We start from the raw sequence: 19,169 nt of genomic DNA, 5'->3' as shown, positions 1-19,169 counted from the left end.
TTTCTATAGACAACAACTCCTTATTTTCTCCTCCAGCGTTTTGGAGCTTTGAACTGCAAGCTCCAAAACGCTGAGGTATGAATGGGGCCTTAGACTGAAGCAAGGGCATTATGCTTTTATGTCATTTTGAAATGCTTTGACTCACATTTGAGTTAATATTAATTTACTTTTCAGTTGCCTAAGAAGCTGCTTTTGAGTTATAACAAGCTGTGGTTGAGTTGCATCAAGCTGCTTCTCGGTTACATTGATCTGCTTTTCCATTCTCATTGACACGAATGGGAAAGAAGAAAGGTGAATGCAGGAAGTAGACACAAGCAAATGTTTCTTTTTGGAATACCAAAAATAAAGACATTACGTTTGCCTCTGCAAAGTGAGTCTAATGCCCTGTACACATGATCAGATTTTCCGACAACAAAACCGTGGCTTTTTGTTCGAAGGATGTTGGCTCAAACTTGTCTTGCATACACACGGTCACACAAATGTTGGCCAAAAATTCAGAACGTGAGAACGCGGTGACATATGACAAGCCGAGAAAAAGGAAATTCAATAGCCAGTGCGGCTCCTTCTGCTTGATTCAGAGCATGCGTGAACTTTTGTGCGACGGACTTGTGTACACACGATCGGACTTTCCGACAACAAGTTTTGTTGGCGGAAAATTTGAGAACCTGCTATCAAACATTTGTTGTCGGAAATTCCGACAGCAAATGTTTGATGGAGCAAACACGCAGTCGGACTTTCTGACAACTAGCTCACATCGAAAATTTCCTGTCGGCAAATCCGACCGTGTGTATGCGGCATCAGGCATGTTGTCATTGAAAATACTGTAGCATTTAGCTTTCTGCTCCATACAGAACTTTTCAGCGTAACACCCACCATCATGTTGGAGAGTCCGCAAGCTAATCAGCAATATTTGTTATATCTGAAAGCATAATTTCCATGCATTAAAATTAACCCTCAATAAATGGCTTAGAGGCTGCCTGATTAATCTGCTGGTAATGTTCCAAATTGTAAAATAATCAGTCAGCCCTACTAGTATCTCATAAAACATTCATGAATTTCCATTTCATTAGTGAAAACAAAGAAAGGACTAAATTCAAATTTGAGATTGATAAACCTGGTGAAAACACAGGCCAACATCTTCCCTGCAAGGCTGTTGGCGGCTTTTCTGAAACCACAATTCATCTCCCAGCTTGGGTTGCGTTTCCGTGCCAGCAAAAAAACGCTCACTCACACGCTGGAAGGTTCAGAGAATTTGAAAGCCCAAAAAATTCACCTTAACTGTGTAAGCTGTCCTTGAGAAATTTTGAAGGGTTAATTACAAGGCAACCAAATAACTTCTCAAATTATTGGTAGCACTGTTACAGCCGCTTGACCATCATCAAATGAATGAGGGGTAATTTTACTGATCACAAATGTTTCTAGACATCCAGAATAAAAAAGTGATGCAGTTTAGCTAATTGCTATTGGCAGAATGTTCTTTTAACCTTTTATTTTTTTTATTTCATCTGTCTCTTGGTGATGTGTGCCATGAATTTGAATGTTTCATCATTTTAGGCATAGCAGAGATTATACAAAGTCTAGTTTGGATGAATTCAGTATTGCTTGGTCTGGTTGATGTTATGAAAGCTAATCTTATCTGAATGTCAGAGGAGCTGTCAGCTGTGTTTACCTTGGTAAGCGGGCCGAATAATGAAACCCAATCAGAATTTCCAATACACACAGCAAGTGTGAATATACACATAATGGGCACTGTACAATTCAGTGTCTAAATAGGAATGTTTTGAGAATAACCATTTAATAAATTGTCCAAATTTAAATGTTCTTTCCACCTCTCTATTAAGTTTAGTATTCTGTGCAGCGAAGTGCTATACTTTGTAAAGATGCTATTTATAATAATTTTCCATTATTCTAGTACAGGTTCTTGAAGTAGCCATTTTTTCCAAGGTGATTTGTTTATATTTTCCTCATTGCTGTAAGTAAGCACAATGATTATATGGGAATGCACTTCCGAAATCTCAAAATATATGCATAGTCCTGCAATTCCTGTACCAGGGTGATAAAGATCCCCTTCACACTGGGGCTGTGGCCGTGGTAAAGCGCTGTTAAAGCCGCACTTTACGGCCGCTAGAGGGGCGCTTTTAACCACAAAGAAGGGGTAAAAAACTCCTGTGTTGCGGTGCTTCCGAAGCACTGCCCATTCCAATTGGCAGGGTGTCCAACCCGCCCCAAAGCTGCTGCTTGCAGGACTTTTTGGAAACATCCTGCAAGCGCACGGCCCGAGTGTGAAGAGTCACACTTGAATGAATGGGAGGTGGTTTTCAGGCGCTTAGCAGAGGCTATTTACAGCCATTAAAGCGCCTGAAAAACGCCCAGTGAGGGGGGTGTTGGGGAATGTACAGGGAAATGAGGTGTCAAAGTTGGAAATGGGGAGTTAAAGTGATTGTAAAGTCCTTTTTTTTTTTTTCTCTAAAAATAATAAACATGTTATACTTACCTGCTCTGTGCAGTGGATTTGCACAGAGCAGCCTTTGATTGATTGACAACACCGGGGGCCAATGGTGCCGCTGCTTTGTCTCAGTCACTCAGGAGGGAGAGTCCCATATAGCCGAGGCACTCGTGGACATCGCTGGATAGAGATGGGGCTCAGGTAAGTATTAGGAGGTGCTGGGGCGGCTGCTGCACATAGTAGGTTTTTTATCTCAATGTCTTAATGCATAGAATTCATTAAGATAAAAAACCTTCTGCCTTTACAACCACTTTAACTAAAGCTTGGCACACACTACAGTTTTTTGTGGGTTGCACGAAAAAAAACTGACAGCTACGGTCGGGAGCTGCTGCACTAACCCATGAGGTTAGTCCAGAGATCCCCCCCGAGCTGTTGTGTACTGACAGGGTGCCCCGCCCCCACCCCCCCACCAGAACATTCCAATCAACGCTCTCTGCCATTGTCTGAGAGCGCTGATTGGGAGTCGGTCGGCTGATGGCTATCCAGTGTCTGCCGACATTCTGCCCGTGTGTACGGGGCTTAAGTGTGAGAAAAGTTCTCATTTTAACTCCACTTTAACCATTTTCAGAACCACCTCTCTGACCTGGAATAGTCCTTTTTTATGGCAATTGTCAGGTCCAAAGCTATGAAGCCTTTCAAGAGACTCCTACTGAATTGCTAGACAAAAATGCCAAATACGATGGTTCTTCAAAAAGTTTCTGCACTCTTTTTTTAACTGTATTAAATATAAATAAGTGCAGAAAATTTTTGAAGACCCCACGTAGATATCTTCAGCTGATTATAACTGGTAGAGCAACATCAGGCTTACTTTGTATTTAGTGAACATAAAAGAACATTTATAGCTATAAAGGCAGCCTTATCAAGTTCCTGGGGAAACCCCATCATATAATAGATCAGGATAATGATGTTAGGTTGAGGAAAACAGCCTTTTTAATGTATTGAGTTTTAGAGGAGGGTATAACCCTTATGTAAACCAGTTTGAGCCAATTTTCACGATAGGGCTTAATTCTGCTGCCTTTGATACAGTTGACCAACCCCCTCCTCCTCCAAAACCTCCACACCGTTGGTCTCCATGACTGTACTCTTCCCTGGTTCTCTTCCTACTTATCCAACTGCATTTTTAGCGTTACTTTCAATTCTACTTCCTCCTCGACTCTTCCTTTCTCTTTTGGGGTCCCCCAAGGTTCAGTTCTTGGGCCTCTCCTATTTTCAATCTACACCTGCTCCCTGGGTCAGCTGATAACCTAGCATGGCTTCAAATACCATCTCTACGCTGACGACACCCAACTCTATTTCTCTACCCCTCAGCTCACTCCCTCAGTCACCTTCTGTATCACTAATTTACTAACAGATATATCAGTCTAGATGTCACACCACTTACTCAAACTATCCAAAACCAAACTTATAATTTTTCCTCCATCACGTGCCCCTTCCCCTGATCTCTCTGTCAAAATCGATGGCACAACTATCAGCCCATCCCCGCATGCCAAGATCCTAGGTGTAGCTCTGGACTCTGAACTCTCCTTTAAGCCCCACGTCCAATCACTGTCCAAATATTGCCGGCTCAACCTCTGCAACATCTCCAAAATACGCCCCTTTCAACCAATGACAGAACAAAGCTCTTAATTCACTCCCTGGTCATCTCTCACCTCAACTACTGCAACTCCCTTCTCATTGGCTTACCTTTACATAGGCTATCCCCCCTTCAATCCATCATGAATGCTGCTGCCAGACTCATCCACCTTACCAATTGCTCTGTGTCTGCTACTCCTCGCTGTCAGTCCCTCCACTGGCTTCCACTCACCCGATTAATTAAATTCAAATTACTAACAACAACTTACAAAGCCATCCACAATTTGGCCCCCAGCTACATCACTAGACTAGTCTCAAAATATCAACCTAATTGTTCTTTTTGTTCCTCTCAAGACCGCCTGCTCTCTAGCTTCCTCGTCACCTCCTCCTTTGCTCACCTCCAGGACTTTTCCAGAGCCTCTCCAATCCTATGGAACTCCTTGCCCCAATCTGTCTGATTATTTCCTACTCTATTCGCTTTTAGACGATCCCTGAAAACCCTCCTCTTCAGAGAAGCCTATCCTACCCACACCTAACAACTGTATTTTCATTTTCTTCATCAGTTCATCCCCCACAGTTATTAGCTTTTGTTTCACTTGACCCTCCCTTCTAGATTGTAAACTCTAATGAGCAGGGCTCTCTGATTCCTCCTGTATCGAATTGTATTGTACCGTGACTGTTTGCCCTCATGTTGTAAAGCGCCATGCAAACTGTTGGCGCTATATAAATCCTGTATAATAATAATTATGTGGACAATGAGTGACAATTCACTGGGGATATAGGAGATTGGTTTCCTAAAGGCAACTTTTTTTTTTTTGTTTTGGATGGAATGCAGAGGAATTAGAACTCTTGTCAGTTTTTATTGCTGCCTTTGCCCTGTTAAAGCGGAGTTCCACCTATTTAAAAGTCAGCAGCTACAAAAAGTGTAGCTGCTGACTTTTAATAATCAGACACTCACCTGTCCCACGGTCCAGCGATGTGGGCGCACAAAGCCTCGCTCCTCTCCCCCTCCTCTCCACGGCACCGGCATTCTAACTGTGGGCGCCCGGCTGTGGCTTCAGGGCACCAAGCTCCCGGGGGAGGAAGTGGGAGCTTGGTGCCCTTAAAAACCGGGTACCCACCCCTCCCCAAAAAATGACATGCCAAATATGGTGTGTCAGGGGGTCACCATCACTTAAAGCGGAAGTTCCATTTTTGGGTGGAACTCCACTTTAAGGAGATTCACCCTCTGTATTTGTCCTGTTTACCATTATCACTGAAAGTAAAAGAAAATCCCAAAGTTTGGGTTGTCCCCAGTAAAGTAATAGAGGGGAAATATTTCAAAGTAGACACTAGTTCTGGTGACTTGGGGGTCCTCAAGGAATTCCCCTAATTTTCAGGGATTTCCTCCCACTTCCTATTTGATTATGGGACAAGAGTTGAAGGGGAATCTCTGCAATGGGACACAGATGGAGAAAAAAAAAATCTGACGGGCTATAACCCTCCCTTCCTCTATCCAAAATGAACAAAAATGTTTTGCCTATAGTTCTAATTTAATTATTTGCCAGACTCTGATGTGTCTATTCCCATGAAGAAGGCTGCAAGGTGTTGCACTTACCCACCTCTCGTGAGGTGTCTGCATCATCTGTTACGTTGTTCCTCATGCTTTTATTATCTTGTTCTTCCCTCTGTAGTTGGAGGGTGGTCTGTTGGTGTTGAAAGGTTGTGAGTGGTTTCAAAGTGGTCCAATTTTACTGGTATGGAGGATATGTCTTGCCTCTCTTCTCTTTCTTGTATGTGGCCTCTACCAAGTATATGAGTTCTTTAAAATCCACTTTGTTACAGCTTTGTATATCTTGTAGCAGTTCTCTTACAGTGTGTAGGTTTCGTACTGTATCAGCTTTGCTGAATTCTGTAGTGCAGAGAGATTACTACAATCCTCCTGACAATGTGTAAATTATTTCTCCATAGATGACCAGTGCCATCTGTGTTCGGGGATTACCCATAGTCACCATCTACTTCTAGGGCTACGATTTTGATCTAGAGATGAGTCATGCAAAATCCTAGGCATATTCAGTAGTCTTTTTTTTGTTCTTTGTGGTGTGTATTTATGTTTCACAAAGCTTGGCATCCTAATGCTCTGTAAAAATGAATTACACCTCACAAAGATTAAACTGCCTCTTGCGATGAGGTTTACCAGGACACTCTACTCAACATATTGACCGTGAGGGAAGAAAACAAAGGGAATGGTTCTTCCTGCTTTCAGAAAATGTATTAAAATATTCTCCAAGAATACTCCTCTCAGACAGACTTTAAGATACTAAGCCTGGGTAATGACTTGGCTGGAGCTCAAAAATGTATATATTGATAAATATTATGTTTGTTTTTCATTGAACTATAGCTGTATGTTGTAGTAAAAGAAAATGATGGAGTTAATAAAAAACAAACATACATACCGTATATCAACTCCCTGTTGCAGCATCGATGTGTCTATGCAGGTGATGGGTAGATCGCATCCCTCCCTTCCCAGCCCCGAAACCTGGACAGGGCAGCATTTACTTGAACCGATCCCCTCTATTTTCCTCCTTCAGCAGCTGAAATTTGGGTTTTCCTCCTCTCATCCCTGCCAGCTAGCAGCTGCTGCAGGAGGAAAATTGAGGTATTGCTCACTCACTGTGTTCATTTATAACTGAAGCATAGTAAACTGTTTCTTATGCTTCAGTTTGTTCATTCCCGTTCATTCATTCTGTACAGCTGAGGCTACAGAGATGGAGATTAATGACTGTGCCCTCAATCGCTTTCTCTGCTTCAAAACTATGACATCAAGGGGTCTGTTTAGACCCCTGATATTTCACCAAAGCCCCTCAGCAGGGATGCTAAATAAATGTAAAAAAAATTTTTTTTTAAATTGTAAAAGATATAAAAAAAATGATAAAATTAAACTATTGACACCGTCCACTGCCCTGCTGACACCCTCCACTGCCCTGCTGACACCCTCCACTGCCCTGCTGACACCCTCCACTGCTCTGACACAATCCACACACCATCCACTGCCCTGCTGATACCATCCACTGCCCTGCCGACACCCTCCACTGCCCTGCCGACACCCTCCACTGCCCTGCCGACACCCTCCACTGCCCTACTGTCACCATCCACCCACCATCCACTGCCCTACTGACATTATCCATTGCTCTACTGACACCATCCACACACCATCCACTGCCCTACTGACATTATCCACTGCTCTGCTGACTGATAATGTCCACTCTTAAGATAGGCTATGTTTATATTTTTACAGTGACATTTGTTTTATTACATTTTTCTAAGTTTTCCTTACTATTGAGTTAGGCCTTACTAGTTAAAAAACAAAACAAAAAAAGGACGCTGAACCCCAGTGATCTTTGATCTCTTTCATGTTGTTCATGTAGATCTCCACCTCTCGAAGGTTTCCTACCCCTGAATAAAAGGTATATAGGGAAAAGTATTAAAAACAAGAGCCAGCAGTCCTATTAGTACCGCAAGACTGGCATGAAGAAGTATTATAAAACTAAACTCAAAGTAATAAAAAATAAAATAAAAAAAAAAACAGTGAAAGTATTCATGCTGTTATTAAATAATGAACCATTCTGAATTCAACTTGGTTTAAGCCTCTTGTACCCCACGGTATAGCAGCACTTAGACTAAGGCTCGGTTCACACCAGGGGCGGCACGGCTTGCAGGTCGCCTCACCGAGGCGACCTGCACACGACTGCCACGGCGACTTGCAAAACGACTTCTGTATAGAAGTCTATGCAAGTCGCCCCAAGTCGCCCCCAAAGTAGTACAGGAACCTTTTTCTAAGTCGGAGCGACTTGCGTCGCTCCGATTAGAACGGTTCCATTGTACTGAACGGGACGCTACTTGTCAGGCGACCTAGGTCGCCTGACAAGTCGTCCTAGTGTGAACCGAGCCTAAGAGAGAAATGGGGCAGCACAAGGAGCCCATGAGATGTCCAGTATTCATATGTGTTGACAAAACATGCTGACAGGAAGAGAGTTGACCTCATCAGACTGTTGCTGCTCCTTCACTGCTTAAGCTGGGTACACACTATGGGTTGCAGGAAAAAATACTGTCAGCTCTGGTCAGAGACACTGTACTAACCATGCAAGGTTAGTCCAGCAATCTCCCCTGCTGAACTGTTATGTTCTGACAACCCCCCACCCCCACCAGAATGCTCCGATCAGCACTCTCTGCTATTGGCTGAGAGCACTGATCGGGAGTCGGTCAGCTTCTGTTTTCCCAGCATACACATCCGTCAGAAGCCGGCCGAACAGCCAACCATCAGACCAACATACACACATGCAGAATGTTGGCTGTTAAGTCTGTTAACTGCAGCAAAGAAAAGTCTGGTGACCAGACTAGCTGTGCTGTGTTGTAGAGTAGTGTAATGCTGGCCATATATATGCTGCACCAATTGCACAGCAGCTGGGGTGTGCTGTTAGACCTACAAGGCTGATGTGCCAATCCTGTTTTTTTTTTTTTTCACAGAACTTTATTGAAATTACATATCAATGCAGTTTTATTCACCACAGAGACGTTGCATTCAATACATTTTTTCAGCACACACCACAGCATTGCCTGGCTGTGCAACAATGGCTGCTCTGGAAATAACGTCCAGCATCTGGTGTAAACAAGCTCTAATAGATTTCTTTTATTCAAATTGCAGGCTGAACAAAAGAAATCTAAGGCTCCATGCACACTGGGCTTAAAAAAAACGTCTGTTCTCTTGGCATTAAAAAGACGCTCATATAGAACATTTTTTTGCATTTTTTGTTAAGTTTAGACGAGTTTAGGAGAGTTTTCCAGTTTTTTTCTGCCAGTAAGCTCCAATCAGAAATGCAATCCAGAAGGTTTTTCTTTTTTTCTTTTCCTGCCTCTAAACGTTGAGCTTAAGATATGCCTGTAATCGTTCTAATGTGCATGGACACATAGGGTAACATTGAGTACCTTCTATAGGCAGAACTTAAAACTCCTGTAGCAGCAACATTTTTTTAAGCCAGTGTGCATGGAACCTTATAGGTCCTTCCATCCACAGAAATGGCATTGATGGATGAATCCCCCTGCCAGAGTATTGCATTCTGTAAGCCATTAGCGCTAGCAGTCAGAACACCCAAAGAGCGCTGTTCGGCCAATATTTTTCAACCTGGCTCCTTCAACAAAAGTCGATTAAAGCGGAGGTTTGCTGAAAAAAAAAATATTAAAAGCCTGCAGCTACAATTACTGCAGCTGCTGACTTTTAATATATGGACACTTACCTGTCCAGGGAGCCCGCGATGTCGGCAGCCGAAGGCGATCCGTCCTTCAGCTCTCGGCTGCTGCCGCCGCCATCCTCGGTAAGGGAATAAGGAAGTGAAGCCGTGCGGCTTCACGTCCTGGTTCCCTACTGCGCATGCGCGAGTCGTGCTGCACGTCCTCTCAGGTCCCTGCTGTGTTCTGTGTCTCAGAATACAGCGGGGGAGGACGGGGTAGGCGGCGGAAGTGGCGTAGGTCACCGCAATCACCGCGGTGATCTATGCCAGGAAGTGGGAGCAAATACTTGTAATAGACGGGTATCTGCTCCCTCCTCCCCCCTGAAAGGTGCCAAATGTGACACCAGAGGGGGGGAGGAATCCAAAAAGCGGAAGTTCTATTTTTGGGTGGAACTCCACTTTAAGTAGTTTTGAGTGGGCCAAAACTCTAACAGCGTATGGCTAGCATAAGTCTCGGCATTAGATGAACGGAAATGCTAATCCTTTGGCAGACACAGTTCCCATATATGTATTTCAGTTGTGTATGTAGCTGTTTGCAGTACATTGCTTGAAGCTTGTTAAATGTTTGTCAAAAAAAAGACTAGGCTTATAAATTAATTTTATCAATGCCTGGATGGATGGAGCTTTATGAAGAACATCAGCCTTTAGCATTCTTTATTGTACATCATCACTCTTTTTATGGCTTTATAATAAATATCACACAAGACATTGGCTCTAAAAGAAATTATAGGAAGTGAAAATTGACAGTTTGGGCATTCGTGAAGCAGTCCGATCACGCTCTACCTTCTTCCTGTTTTGGTACTAAATTCATGTTTCTCCAGGCTGATGGCCTAAAATAGCTTTGAAGTCAAGGCAAGGCAATTATCGTTTTATGTGGCAGAGCTGAAAAAAGTTTGAATGTATTTATCAGTATATTCTCGTCAAGTTCTTTGCTTTTATCTGTTGTTACTGTACAGTGAATTAGTTGTAAATTTTGACACTGATACTGCTCATAGCTCTTCAAAACAGCTTGCCTAGAAAGAAAACGATTGTCACAATGAAGAGAATCGTGTGGAGTTTGACAATGCTGCAGGAAAGCTGAATGTCAAAAGTAAAAAAATCAATAGTTTTTGTAGTTTCTCTTTTAACCTTTTTTTTTCCTAGCTGCATACACTAGTAGTAGTAAATGTTTACCAATCTACCCGCTTGTACATCCTGGGTGAAAACTGCTATTAAGAAAATTACGTGAAACCTGATTGGTTGATTGGTACGTAATTTTTTACTGTAAAGTCAAGTGACAGGCTGCATCTTTTACTATGGTTTTGCTTTTGACTGCCCCATAGCATAGGGTGACTAGATGTCCCTGGATTCTGGAGGCAGTTCCTGATTTTAGGGGGCTGTCCCCATTAGAAAAATGCAGCGAATTTCATCCCTGGTTAAAAGACCATGCCCACAATTTCTTTCCAACTTTATGAATGGCATCCCTGGCCTATGCAACTGCAGGGTAATCCATCTTAGTGACATTTCTGTGTATGGCCTAGAGCAGGATGAGATATGAGGTATGGGGTGTGTCTGCTCCAGACTATGTCCTGGGTTATTAATGATGTCACATGATGATATTTCATAGTCTCCCCAGTCCCTCCCCTCTCATCTTGTGCAGACTTTGTTGCAAGAGGTAAAGATGTGGATTATTTGCCGCCTTTCCCTGCTTGTAAAGCCTCATACACACGATCAGACTTTTCCGTGGATTTTTGTCCGAATGGGCGTTGGCCGTGAACTTGTTCTGCATACACACGGCAGAACATTTTCAGCCAACTTTCAGCAAATCACATCGTTTTTCAGCTCTTTACCGCCACTCTTTTGAGCAACTTCTGCTATTGTTGGCTGATGTTTAGCATTGGTTCTGAGCATGTGTGCCTGTACTTTGGACTTTAGTCCGATGGACTTGTGTACACGCGATCGGATTATCCTCCATCGGTCATTTGTTGTCGAAAAGTTTGAGAGCATGCACAGCGAACATTTGCCTGTTGAAAAGCAACAACAATTCTCCGATGGAGCATACAGACGGTCGCATTGTCCGATAAAGCAGGTCCATCGGACCGTTGTCGAAAACACCAAACACCTTGGCCTGCACTCTTGACCCAGAGCACAATATGCTTGTGTATTATTAAACCATACCCCTTTTGAAGTGGTTGTCCTCACATTCTCCTACTTGGGCAGAATGGAGAATTCAAATCAATACCATTCAATGTAGAGAAAAACTGGTATACCAACATAGGAACTTCCCCACGCACTTTAATAAAATTTGGGACATGTTGCTTGCTACATCAGGTTTAGCCCCAACTTCACTTATTCTGAATAGATTCTTGTCATGTTGACCTCTTTCCTGGATGGTGTGCCTCGTATGCAGATGTTAGTGTAATGGCCATCTCCCCTTAGGGTCCGTCCACCTGTAAACTAGATGTGATAGAGCTACCTTCAATAAATGCACAAGCAAGCTGGGTTGATACATTTATTACTTTATTGATATCAAACTTTCATGGAGAGCATTGTAATTAGTCTTATCTTAACATGATCTGTGCCTTAAGTGGCCGATAGGATGACAACTGCATGATGTTGTCCATATATTGCTCACATTACGCTACAAATGGATCTTCCTTGGCAGTTGTAAGTTGTCATGAAAAGTTGTGTTGTTTGTGTGCGTTTTAAATAACGAAACTCAATAAAAAAATATTTGATATAAAGAAAAAAAACATACTCTTTCAAGCCCCTCGCACTGTTAGCACAATTTGGCCACACTCAAAACTGTGTGGTGCATTTGACATGCCGCTATCATCCCCTACCTCCTGCTGTGCCCTTGTCCCAACCCAAAAGTGGGCATGGTCAGCTGGATTTAGTTTTGAAAATCTGGTAACCCTACCTTAGCACTGGTCATTACTAGTGTTAAAGGCTTAATCTAACCAAAAGTGATACTGGATTTATTAACCACCCACTGGCTTCTTATATCATTTGGTGATTTCAAATGTTGACATCTCACCGCCAGTTTTGGGTGTTCTTCCCATCTTGAGGTTTTCCCCCTACTCCTTTTCCTAGTAATATCAAATACATTCTATTTCTGCATGTACTGAGCTATAAATGGGCACTTATCAAACAGTTTATAGGCTGAGAGAACTGGCTTCGGACACTGTTCTGGAATTTTCAGCTTTCTTTTTTTATGATCTGAATAAACAGCTTGTTTGGCTTATAAAAAATAAGTACACATTCAGGAGACCTTTTAAGGCTAAGGTTACAGCTTCAGTTTTGCTCTTTAAAGACAGCTGTTTCATCAAAGCAGAATATCAGATGGGGAAGTTATTGCTGATTCATGACTTCTGTCCATTTCCATGATGGTCTGCATTCAATTAAAGCTGAAATATTTATCTGCTGGTAGTTTTGCTTTCCCTGGTTCCTCCCTCATTAATTTGCTTATGACAATTTCCAAGTGTTTCTAAAGGGAATAAAAAGGAAAAAAAAAAAACAATCATGTCATACTTACCTGCTCTGTGCAGTGGCTTTGCACAGAGCAACCCCTCTTCTCAGGTCCCCCGCCGTCATTTTGGGCTTCTCCCCTTTGCCGAGTGCCCCAGTAGAAGGTTTCCAAGCTCCCCCCCCTCCACTCCCTCCTCACTGGCAGGAGTCAATGGCTCCTGATTTTTTTGTTTTTTAAAGCCCATGGCTTGTGAAACACACTCAAAAACTTCACCTGGTGCCAAAAAAATGCGTGCACACATAAAGAGTGAAACACAAAAAAGTGCAACAGGTACACATGCCCTGAATCCCCCGGGGCGTTAGGCTCCTGACAGGGACAAGGGTACTTACACTTGGTCCATCTGGCCGAAACCAGACGGACCCCTTTCTCTGGAGGGCCTGCTGAAACAGACCCACCCAAGTACTCGGTGGGGCTTCCCCGAAGGGAGACCCCATGAGAGATACCAAGCCAAAATTCCATGTCCACCCCCTCCCGAGACTTTCAGGGCAGGCCAGAGGACCTGCAACCCTACCAGTCACACAGTGCAACAAACCGTGTACAATACAAAAAGTGACACACAAAGGAATAAATAAAATAAAGTGGGGGATTAAGGAAGTGGAGATGAGAGTGAAAAGGTGGCCATTGTGCAATACAATGGCCAGGCCCTCCGGCCAGGAATACAAAATTCCTCCGGTCCCAGCCAAAAGGCCCAGCCCAGGAGGCAGGTGCTAAAAAAAGCGTGTATATGGTGCAGTGACCGTGGTGTCACAAATCAAAGTGACCCTCACTCACAGTGATTTTATGGCACCCCTGGACTGCCACTTCAGGGGCACAACCCTGACCAACGACCCAGACCACAACAGCCCCCACCTCAGGCAGGAAGACATGAAGTTATGCAAATATCAAAAGCCCCTAATGGGTGGATATCAGTCTTGAGGAGTAAGAGTTCCTAGGCACACTGCATTTGCATATAGGCTGCCTAGGTAATGCCCACATGTAATGCCAAGCCTTCATTGGTAAACTAAAGGCCAATGAATAATAGGGGCAGGCTGGGGATTTTTAATAATGTTTGGGAGGAAAGGGCTAGATGATGGAAATCATACCGCCCCAGAAATGGAGGCATCGTCTATCTGACTTGCAGCAGCTTGTGCTCACTTTTGCACACTTTTTTTTTTTTGAAAAGCCAGTGGCGTGTGAAACACACCCAAGAACTCCACCGGTGCCAAAAAAAGTGCACACACATAGAGTGAAACACAAAACATGCAACGGGTATACTATGGTCCTCCCAAGGAAGGACCTTACCCTGGACCCCCCTCCAGAAGGGGACTGAGGTACTAACTATGACCCGTCAGACGGACCCTGTTCTTGGGAGGGTCTACCGAAACAGACCCACCCAAGTACTTGGTGGGGCTCCCCCGAAGGGAGACTCCATGATAGAGGGCGAACCAAGCCAGAAGGCCATGTCCACCCCCTCCCAAGACTTTGAGGGTAGGCCCGAGGACCCACACCCTACCATCACACAGTGACAAACAGTGTACACAATCAACAAAAAAATACAAAAAAAGTGACAAACACAGGGGTTTATAAATAAAAGAAATGGGGAAAATCAAGTGAGAAGAGGAAGTGAAAGTGGCCATTGTGCAATACAATGGCCGGCCCTTTGGCCAGGATTCAAAATTTCCTCTGGTCCCAGCCAAAAGGCTCGTCCCTAGAGGCAGGTGCGCAAAAAGTGTGTAAGTGTAGTGACCATGGTGCCAACAAAACTCAGTGCCCCTCAACACAGTGAGAATTATGGCACCCCTGGACTGCCACTCCAGGGGCACATACACCACAGGCTTTTCTCCATCCCTGGTCCACAGCCAGGCTGGTGCAGCCCTATCCAACCAGGAAGGCCTGGAGCTCTGAGAGCTTAGGGAGAGCCTCCTAACCCTAATGCCCCGTACACACGGGCGGAATTTCCGACAGAAAAAGTCCGATGGAAGTTTTTCATCGTATATTCCAACCGTGTGTATGCCCCATTGGACTTTTTACGTCGAAAATTCAGGAATTTGGTGTGACCGTGTGTACGCAAGACAGCTTGAGCAGAATTCCGTCAGAAAAACCTTCAGTGTTTATTCCGACAGCAAAACCGGTCATGTGTACAGGGCATTAGGCCGGTGGGAAAGGGGAGCAAGTGTTCTTTCCCCAAAAACTAACAGGAACTACACCAATCTAGGCCAGAAGGGGCCCGACCCTTCGGCCAGACCCAGTGGTTCTCCATCCCCATCTGGAGGCTTCTCTTCTGGCTTTCTCTAAAGGAGACCTATTAACGGCCCTCAGTTACGTCGAGCAGTCCGCTTTCAGCTCTGCCTGATACTAACCGTCCAGGTTACCATTACGCCAAGTGGATTTGCATAGCCACCGCCAGCCCAAACCCACGCCATGGATCAGGGACGGTTAGCACAGGGCCACCACTTGGCAACTAAGAATAGATACTACACTTGATCTTAGCCAAAAGGCCGGGAAGCAATATTGTGACAAGCTCACAGTAAGTTTCAGTACAACTGTGCAAGACTGAATATGAAGAATTTAGCTTTAATATGAATTACCTAAAAGGTGGCTCACTGAGACTTTTGTTTTACCAAATAGTGCAAACTGATCCCGTTCAAACATTTTATTGATATTAAAGATGTGTCGAAAATGTTCCATTGTATACGTTAATTATGGTGCTCACCAGATCATTACCTGGTCTCTGGAATCTGTTCCATAGACTTCTTGATCCAAAAGCAGAACTTCACCCAAAAAAAGGGCAGTTCCACTTCTCTGCCTCCTAACCCCCTCCTCTTTCAGTTTTGGCACTTTCATTTTTGGGGGGCGAGCGTGTATGTGGTTCTGACAGGTACCTGCTCCTACTTCAGGTCGGATTGCCACGGCAATCCAAGTGGAAGTTCGGCCCGCCACCTTCTGGGACACATCACAGGTCCCAGAAGGTTGCAGGACCATTTACAAAGCGCAGCAGGAAGCCGGCTGTGAAGCCGCAAGCAGTCACAGCCGGCTTCCCAAAGTAAACACTTCAGGGACCCGAAAACTGGCAAAGAGCTGGCTCGGGTGAGGACAACTCTAGATCCCTGGGCAGTTAAGCGTCCTATTATTAAAAGTCAGCAGTTACAGGATTTGTACAACCCCTGGCAAAAATTATGGAATCACCAGTCCCTGAGGATGTTCCTTCAGTTGTTTATTGTTGTAGAAAAAAAGCAGATCACAGACATGGCCAAAAACTAAAAGCATTTCAAATGGCAACTTTCTGGCTTTAAGAAACACTAAAAGAAATCAAGAAAAATAATTGTGGTGGCCAGTAACAGTTAGATTTATAGAACAAGCACAGGGAATAAATTATGGAATCATGAAAAACAAACAAAATAACACTCCAACACATCACTAGTACTTTGTTGCACCACCTCTGGCTTTTATAACTGCTTGCAGTCTCTGAGGCATTGACTTAATGAGTGATAAACAGTACTCTTCATCAATCTGGCTCCAGCCTTCTCTGATTGCTGTTGCCAAATCATCTTTGCATGTTGGAGCCTTGTCATGGACCATTTTCTTTAACTTCCACCACAGATTTTCAATTGGATTGAGATCCAGACTGTTTGCAGGCCATGACATTGACCTTATGTGTCTTTCTTCAAGGGATTTTTTCACAGTTTTTGCTCTATGGCAAGATGCATTATCATCTTGATAAATGATTTCATCATCCCCAAACATCCTTTCAATAGATGGGATAAGAAAAGTGTCCAAAATTTCAAACCTGTGCATTTATTGAAGATTTATTGACAGCCATCTCCCCAGTGCCTTTACCTGACATGCAGCCCCATATCATAATTGACTGTGGAAATTTGCATGTTTTCTTCAGACAGTCGTCTGCATAAATCTAATTGGAACGGCACCAAACAAAAGTTCCAGCATCATCACCTTGCCCAATGCAGATTCGAGATTCATCACTGAATATGACTTTCATCCAATCATCCACAGTCCACGATTGCCTTTCCTTAGCCCATTGTAACCTTGTTTTTTTGTGTTTAGGTGTTAGAGATGGCTTTCTTTTAGCTTTTCTGTATGTAAATCCCATTTCCTTTAGGTGGTTTCTTACAGTTCGGTCACAGATGTTGACTCCAGTTTCCTCATTTGTTTTGTTGTACATTTACTGTTTTCAAGGCATATTGCTTTAAGTTTTCTGTTTTTACGCTTTGATGTCTTCCTTGGTCTAATAGTATGCTTGCCTTTAACCACCTTCCCATTTTGTTTGTATTTGGCCCATGTTTTAGACACAGCCGACTGTGAACAACCAACATCTTGTGCAACACTGCATGATGATTTACCCTCTTTAAGGAGTCTGATAATCTTCTCCTTTTTTTCAATTGACATCTCTGGTGTTGGGGCCATGCTTCATGTCAGTCCACTTGTTGCAACAGCTCTCCAAAGTTACCTTTTTACCTACATACTAACAAGCAGATTTAATCTGATGCAGGTGTTAGTGTTTGTAATGAAAATTTACAAGGTGATTCCATAATTTTTTCCTCAGAATTGAGTGATTCCATAATTTATTCCCTGTGCTTGTTCTATAAATCTAACTGTTACTGGCCACCACAATTATTTTTCTTGATTTCTTTTAGTGTTTCTTAAAGCCCGAAAGTTGCCATTTGAAATGCCTTTAGTTTTTGGCCATGTCTGTGATCTGCTTTTTTTCTACAACAATAAACAACTGAAGGAGCATCCTCAGGGACTGGTGATTCCATAATTTTTGCCAGGGGTTGTAGCTGCTGACTTAAAATGTTTTGCTTCTAGGGTGAAGAACCTCTTTAAAGACTGCTTTGCCTTGCAAATCCAGGCTATATATACAAATATATAAATCATTTCTGTATTTAGTTTTAGTTTCATTTCATATTCTGAACATTACTTTTTTTTTTCGGCTTCACTTTCTGTTTCTTTTCCTTCTGTTTCTTATTCTTTGAAAAACCGTGAATCTGCTGCTCCCAAGCATACCCAATTCCAAATTTCAGCTACTTGATGTACTGTGTAATTGCAAAGTTTAAAATCACCTTGACCATTGCAGGCTCAGATGGCAATTATGTCCACTACATGAATATATATTCCAAAATGTAGGAATATTCATTAATGTAAATAGCACTACAAGTGTCTGTATTGTACACAGTGCGGGAAAAAACAAAATTCCGTGTGCGTTTACAGCACCGTGTTCCAAACGCACTGGGTGTGCGATCTGCTGTGGGTGTCAATAGGTTCCTAACAAAACCCCAAATGCACATTGCAAATGCAATGTGTTTGCCTGCACCAGATCACATGGTACCACAGTACCATGCAGTCCGGTTGCAGTGCATTTTTTAAAAGTAGTCACACTGAATCACACAGAAATTGCACAGGAATGAGGAGTACTGAGTGTATTTGATATCCTGCAAGCGTAGTCCTCCTGCAAGTCCTTATTTTTCAACCAGGGTTTTGTGGAGCCATGGGGTTCCTCCAGAGGTTCCTCAAAGGCAATAAACTAGGCATTACTCCAATGTTTGAAAGCTGGAATATGCCAGCAATGTATTTTAATCTCGGTTGGATTGCTGGACTCCAGAGCAATGCATTTAAAATAATTCTTTGTGGCTTGACATATTGATCTGGTTACAACAGGATTTATTGATAATTATAACACTAATTCATTTCCACAGCTCTATATGTAAAGCTCAAAATGTTCCTTTGTTCTTTGTTTTGAATAGAATAGAGGGAGTGCTTTTTTGCCATCTGGGTTGATTACAGATTTCTCTTCAATTCCTGTGCTGTTGGCTCAGGAACAGGAAGTGAACTGTTATCTATTCAAAGTGAGGGTACGGTAATTCCCTCTGGCATACATGCTTCCTCCAATTTTTGTCAGTTCTTTAGCCATGTGTGCTAATTAGGAAGATCTCCCTTCACTTCCTGCCCTGTAGACTCCACAGTGAAGCTTGCCATCCATTAGTAGCATTTTGTGCATTTCAAAATGTCCGTTCACTTTCCTAATCATTGGTGGAGTTGAATCTCCATTAGTTTTCAGCTGTAGTGATGAGAAAATTCAAAGGAGCAGGAGGCAAAAACTGGAACAAAAAACAGGAGTATCTGGTTTTTGTTCCAGAAAGTTTTTGTTCCAAAATTGAATGCTAAAAGCAAACAAGATTTTCAAGTACTTCGATTGACATTTGTCAAGTCATCGAGTGTGCTGATCAGAATTTTCAAACGTTTGTTTGAAAATGTACTAGTGTATAGCCAGCCTAAGTGAGACCATATCTTTCCAAAGTTAGGGAATTCTCTCTAAAGCCTA

General features: G+C 43.1%; 1 protein-coding gene and 1 pseudogene across 5 annotated transcripts in view; one reads left to right on the top strand and one right to left on the bottom strand.

Annotated features, from left to right (window-relative positions):
• Positions 1-19,169, top strand: part of SH3KBP1 (SH3 domain containing kinase binding protein 1) — a 529,030-nt gene that overhangs the window by 363,737 nt on the left and 146,124 nt on the right. The gene's annotated exons all lie outside the window — the stretch shown is intronic.
• Positions 15,263-15,342, bottom strand: LOC141130883 (U2 spliceosomal RNA; annotated as a pseudogene).

The sequence above is a fragment of the Aquarana catesbeiana genome, linkage group LG02, assembly GCF_042186555.1.
Source record: "Aquarana catesbeiana isolate 2022-GZ linkage group LG02, ASM4218655v1, whole genome shotgun sequence".
Classification (NCBI taxonomy): Eukaryota; Metazoa; Chordata; class Amphibia; order Anura; family Ranidae; genus Aquarana; species Aquarana catesbeiana.
The sequence above is the reverse complement of the archived record's forward strand: the minus strand, read 5'-3'. Positions and strand labels throughout refer to the sequence as shown.